The 6,000-nt window shown below is 43.7% G+C and overlaps 1 protein-coding gene across 2 annotated transcripts in view; it reads left to right on the top strand.

The window, feature by feature from the left end:
* Nucleotides 1-1,057: 1,057 nt before the first annotated feature.
* LOC130489511 (paired box protein Pax-6-like) overlaps nt 1,058-6,000 on the top strand; it is a 31,026-nt gene continuing 26,083 nt past the window's right edge. For both annotated transcript variants that reach the window (XM_056863254.1, XM_056863253.1), the window contains exon 1: nt 1,058-1,126. The gene's annotated coding sequence lies outside the window, so the exon portion shown is untranslated. The remainder of the gene's footprint in view (nt 1,127-6,000) is intronic.

The following is a 6,000-nucleotide window of genomic DNA, read 5'->3' as shown; positions in this document are numbered from 1 at the left end:
ACACGACAACTTAGCACAAATGTCACAGCAGCATTGCGTTCCCCCCCCAGCGCATCCCAGCCTCCCCCCCCCCAATCACAGTGCCCAGGAATGATATTTATTCCTGTACTACGCCCGCCCAAGAACCACTCACAGCGCCAAACAAGAGAGTGTGGGTATGGGCAGCAGGCACTGCAAGGGGCATAGAATCCATTGTTGGGAGACCAAGTAGAGTGGGCATCAAGAGGCGGTGGGAAAAGGGTAGCGGGCAGGATCTCCCAAAAGCGAAACCCCAATTAAGGGCAGAAAGGACGGGCATTTGAGTGGAGTACACAGCAAAGCTAGGGAGTGAGAGGAGAGAAAAGTGGTGGAAGTATTCAAGGGGTTCGAGGGTGGCATACAGACTGGGCACAAGGTGAAAGCTGGCAGCGACAACAGGCAGCTATCAAGGCACAGTCTGGTAGGTATTGCTTAGACAAAGACAGCATAGGTATTAGTTATCAGAAGCAGTTTGGTGGGACTCCTGCTAATCAGATGCTGAGAAAAGAATCGTAAAGGCCAGGGACACCCCAGGAAGTAAGACTAAGGCAGGGGGGATTACAACTGGGTGGCAGGGAAACAAAGGAGGGATTGGAGAACTTATGCCCACAAGACTGCTTGGCTTCTGACAAACAGGTAGGCACTGGGAATGGGTGCTGGAGATCAAAGTGTGGAAGGGGGTGGCTGATTGTGGGCAAAAAAGGCACCGGGGCCACTTTTCTTGTCTCTGAGCCCAGGCAACACAGTGCCCATCGATGTTTATTCTTCAGGCTCCTTCTCTTCTTGCGTCCTCCTTCCACCCACCCCCAAATATGTACCCCCAGGTTAGGCATGAGTGTTGCATATCCTGAGCGCAGTTCACTTCCCTAAACCCCACTGGTTTATTTAAGCGAACAATCTGTGGGCAGGACTGCAGCCTTTGAAAATGCAGTTGACCCCCAACTAACAAATGTGCTCTTTTACCGCAGGTGGATCGAACCTCCGTTTGTAAATAACTAACTGGTACAGACCCAAATATTGCCCATCGCTGACTGTTTACAACCAGGTTCTACCCCCGTGCCCGCTCCAGTTTCGCTCGTTCGCAGTTTTCAGAACCAGAGGATTCCAGGTATTAATGATTGTATTATTTATGCTAGGATGTACCATGTAGAAAATAATCAAGATCTCCATCAAAGGGAGCAGGATATTGATAAACTCCCTACTAAAGAATTCTTGGAAGAAGGCAGATGGTTTGGATTGGAGTTTTTCTGTTGATGCTAAAACACAAATTCACTTAGAGTTGTTGCAGACCCCAGCTTTTGGGAATGGATCACAGAGGGATGGGGAGTAGATTCTGCGGATCCTTCTGGCGAGAAGGCAAGAATGAACCGCAGTCCTAAGAGCCAAGAGCCAAGAGTCTGGGCTAGCTGTTGGATTTTGGGGAAGACACTGCTCCATATGGAAGCGATTGGGGGGAAATATATGTTTGTGGGGGTATTATATAACCTCAAGTCCCACATTCCATTTCCATTCAAAATTGTGCGTTTGTGTGATTCCCCCAACCTTTACTTTTGGTCCGTTTATCCTTCTCGTCTTTCTTCAGAATCCAGATTTGCTCTTTCCCTCCTCAATGTTGTCATCTTAGGTCAGAAAAGCTTATTGCGCCCATCTTACTATGCAGTGGGCTAGGCAGGGCAGCCATTTTGGGGTGTGTATTTAAGGGGCTGGGAACAAATGCTCCCTTTCTACTATCGGTTGCAGTTTGGGGTGATTGACCTCCAGGTTGAGGGGGGAAAGGTGGCATTAGTTAATGCTGAGGAAAAGAAACATGTGGGGCTTTGTGGTGCCGCTGTGTGGCGGAACTACTGAGCCTGTGGGGAGAGGACAAAAGAAAGAAATCTTAACAGCCATAAAGAAAATGCCAGTTATTAATGAAATACATGGGAGAGAAATGTCATGAGGGTATTTTCATGTATGTTTCTGTATGCATACAATAAAAATGATGTGACCATGCACTCCACGGACACGGTTTGTTTTCAATAATGTGGCTTTGTCAGGGTATGTCATACTTGGTTGGCACCCATATTTGTGTGTGATGTGCTCCATGAGCTCATAGATCTAGGTGAGCATGAGAGATTGGTGCAGTTCTTTTTAATGTTTGTGGAGGATCATGACAGAGATTGTATTCAGAACTAGAATTCAGAGCTGTAGCTAACTTATTGTTTGTGTTGCTGGGTGTATTGGTGGGAGGTCTGTGTTTTCTATATAAGACACTGTGGTTTCTACATAAGACACTGCTTTTGTATTGCTTTGTGTATCATCAGTAAAGTTATAATGGTGTATGGGGGTGTGGCCTGTGCCAGGATAGGTGTGGCCAATACATCCTGGGATACCCCCAACACTGGGTGCCCCAGAAATAAGGGCCCTGGCATTTGCCAAGTGCAAAGGGGCCAAAGTTCAGCTGTACAAAAAGGTCCTAGTGTGGAACTACGTGACAACTCTAAAATCAGTATTTCAGTTCTGTTGAGGAAATGTAATCCTGAGAATTGGAATTAAATTATGAAAAGGTATGCGTATAGAAGATTCAGGGGAAGAAATATTGTGGTTAAACGAACGCAGAGAAAAAGGAGAGGTATCATGTGGAAGGGAGGGTCTTGGATCGTGGGATGGATGGACAGATACTCAAAAGGGGGATTGTGCTAGGCAAGGGTGAGCATACTTCTCCAAGTATCAGGGGTACAGAAGGACTGAATCAGCTCATTCAGTCATGCTGCAAGCACCCCAGAGAAATGAATCGGACCCACACTTATTCCAACCTCATTGTCCTTTGGTTGGCTTCTTCTGTCTCAAACTGGCGGTGTTGATTGTGCATGTGGTGCTTGCGTTGCTTCACAGATGAAGGAAGAAGCATACTCTGTGTGTGTTTTCAAGGCTGTTGTTCATGCTGGGGATGGGAGAAGAAAACATCTTGTTCCAAAGAATTTTGAAAAAAACTGTTTTCTTAATTTAAAAAATAATACATTTATGTAAGTCTTCAATCTAATGAGATTTTAACCTTCCTTAAATATGGCACACGCAGAATTAGAAGAATTCTATTCATCTAAGGGAAAAAAATCAGGCTAAGAAATTGGGAAGAGGAAAATGTGGGAAATATATTTCTACTGCAGGGAAGTGTGTGTCTAGGTATAATTTACACTAGGTGCATGTATATCTCCCTGTCTTCTTCCTGTTGAGTTACAATTTGATGTATTATTCCAGACGGGTAGCCATGTTAATCTGTAGCAGCAGAATAAAACAGGCATCTAACGGCACTTTAAAGACTAACAAAATTTACTCCAGCGTAAGCTTTCGTGAGCCAGAACTCACTTCGTCAGATGCTGGCAGTGTACATCCATCAGCCCAATTTATATACACAACAGAAATATGCGTTTGTAGGTGGGGGTGTTACAAAGAGAGCCTGGTTCTGATGTACCGTGTTGATCTTTCCTTGCTTGTGCATGTTGTCGATTGTGCTCTGCTTGTCTTCTGTTTGTTTTGTGCGGATCGTGCACATTTTTTGAACTGTAGTATGCTTGTTGGCCTGCTATTGTGGGAGCATAGCTGTGCCTCTCTGCATTTGTGGTGCTGGTTTTAGCAAATTGTGCTTTGTAGGCTTTCTGCCTATATAGAGCATAACTGGACAGTCTCCCACACACTGCTTTATGTATTGCTGATGTTGTCAGGACAAATCATGGGTTCCAAATTCAAGATTCTCATTCAAATGGGATCCCCGTCCCCACCCCGCATTTGAAGCTGTTGAAGTGTTTTTATTTGACCCCACAACTCTACTATTTACTTTTTAAAAAAAGCTTCTGGTAGGACTGAGTGCAAATTTGCTTGTATCAATTGAACTCAGATGAAAGCAGAGATAATTTGTTATCTCTTACACTGAATTGAGATTTTTTCCCATCTGTCATCATCCTTGATAAAGGATGTGTTTAAATTAATTGTGTTTAAATTAATTGTACATCGATCACAGATACTGATTTGATGACTATTTTACTGTCATTTAATGTTTCACAATTCCACAGTTCGTAAGTGAAATAAAGGGCAATAAACTGGTCAAAAAATAATAATCCCAGTTTCTGTGACTCCCGTAAAACAAATACCCTGGATTTCTAGTATGTAAGAAACCAGCTTGTGTGAAGTTAGCAGGGCAACCCTGAATGAGTTACGTCTCTCTTCAATGGACTTAAAAGGGTGTAGCTCTGTTTAGGTTTGCCCTGTAAATAAGCTTCAGCCGATTTCAAATTCAGGCTCACAACTCACGGACCTTTAAAACACCAAAATGTTTGTTTTATGGATTATCGTGTTTGGGGTTTGCGGAGAGGTCTTGTTCTGATAAACTTGCCCAAAGTCTCCTTGGGAACCTCAAGGCTAGTTTGAATTGGGGATTCCTAAGGCTACGATAGCTGTTTTAAACAGAGGGCACATTTATTATGTAGAAGAGAGAATTCCGACAAGTTCTCTCTCTCTCTCCTGCAAGGATGAAGCGATGGAGTAAGAAGCTTTCTCTGACCCATATTATTCCCTTCTGCACAGCTAGGCTCTGAACAACATTGTAATGGATCACTCTTTCCTTTGTGTGATTGTATGCCTCTGGCATTTGTAGGATTGCGAGTTGCTGCAGTGCATCCTTCGGTGTGACTGCACCATGATGTTCACAAACATGATGTGAACCTGTAATGTCTGGGTGTGCATGCCATGACCTGTGTTTTGGTGTGCATCTCTTGAATTTTTGTTTCGCCCACATTGTTGTGGAGAAAAATTTGTCACAGTATTTTTTTCTCTGTGTGTGTGTGTGTGTGTGCGTGCATGTGCTTTTACTAAGGGGGCTTCCTCTTTCCCCCCATTATCACAGCTGAGCAGATTCCATTTGGATTTTCTCCACAAGCAGCAAAAGTCTGTGGGTCAGATCTAGGGTTGCCAACCTCCAGGTAATAGCTGGAGACCTCCTGCTATTACAACTGATCTCCAGCTGATAGAGATCAGCTCCCCTGGAGAAAATGGCCGCTTTGGCCATTGGACTCTATGGCATTGAAGTCCCTCCCCTCCCCAGACCCTGTCCTCCTCAGGCTCTGCCCCAAAAACCTCCCACCGGTGACAAAGAGGGACCTGGCAACCCTAGTCAAGTCAAGTCAAGTTTATTATATAAGGCCATAGGCCATTACAATCTAAAACAGTATAGTAACAGGTTAAAATAGGCAGAACAGAATCTTTAAAGAATACAAAAATTTAAAAATTAAAATACGCCCAGTCGACTCTAACCAACTTTGCTACCCTTCATAGTTTGCTTTTCCCTAATTTTCTTGGCCGACGGATTATATAGTGCCAATCTTTTGGAAATGGCAACCCTGGTGAGACCCATTCATTCTTTCCCATGTATGTTAATTTACAATCAAATGTAAAGTAGCACTGAGACTGGTTTAGAAAAATGGGGGAGGAATGCCTGGTTTCCCTAAGAGCCTTGGTGAGAAGAGTTAAAAGAGGCCAACGTGCACTTCTTGTGGTATTGCTACAGTATGTATTATGCATTGCTCCGCTGTAGCATTACAGATTGAAATCTTTGCCCAGAGGCAAAAAAAAGAAGAAAAAAGAACACATGTTGAACTTGGCCACAAGTGTGAAGCCATCAAGGAAACAAACCTCTGCAAAGAAAGAAAGTGCTATTTTAAAATAAACTGCTCGGCCAAACTCTAGTTGCGGAGAAGCGATCTAGAATCTCTATCTTTAGTAGTGCTTTTTTAAAAAACCATATACGTTGCTTGCGAATTCCAGTGGAGCTGATGAGCCTTTGTATCCTTCAGGCCATGCAATGGATATTGGTATCTGCACATTGCGATACTTGTGTAATGCATATTATTGTGCTGGGTTTAGTAATGTTTTTATGGGTGCTCAGTATTCTTTTGTGATCACAGCTTAGAAAGCACTGTGTCTTATTCTGCATGCCACGTGGTCGTGATG

This window comes from Euleptes europaea, chromosome 18 (genome assembly GCF_029931775.1).
Source record: "Euleptes europaea isolate rEulEur1 chromosome 18, rEulEur1.hap1, whole genome shotgun sequence".
Classification (NCBI taxonomy): domain Eukaryota; kingdom Metazoa; phylum Chordata; class Lepidosauria; order Squamata; family Sphaerodactylidae; genus Euleptes; species Euleptes europaea.
Note: the sequence above shows the minus strand (reverse complement) of the source record. Positions and strands in the feature narration are given on the sequence as shown.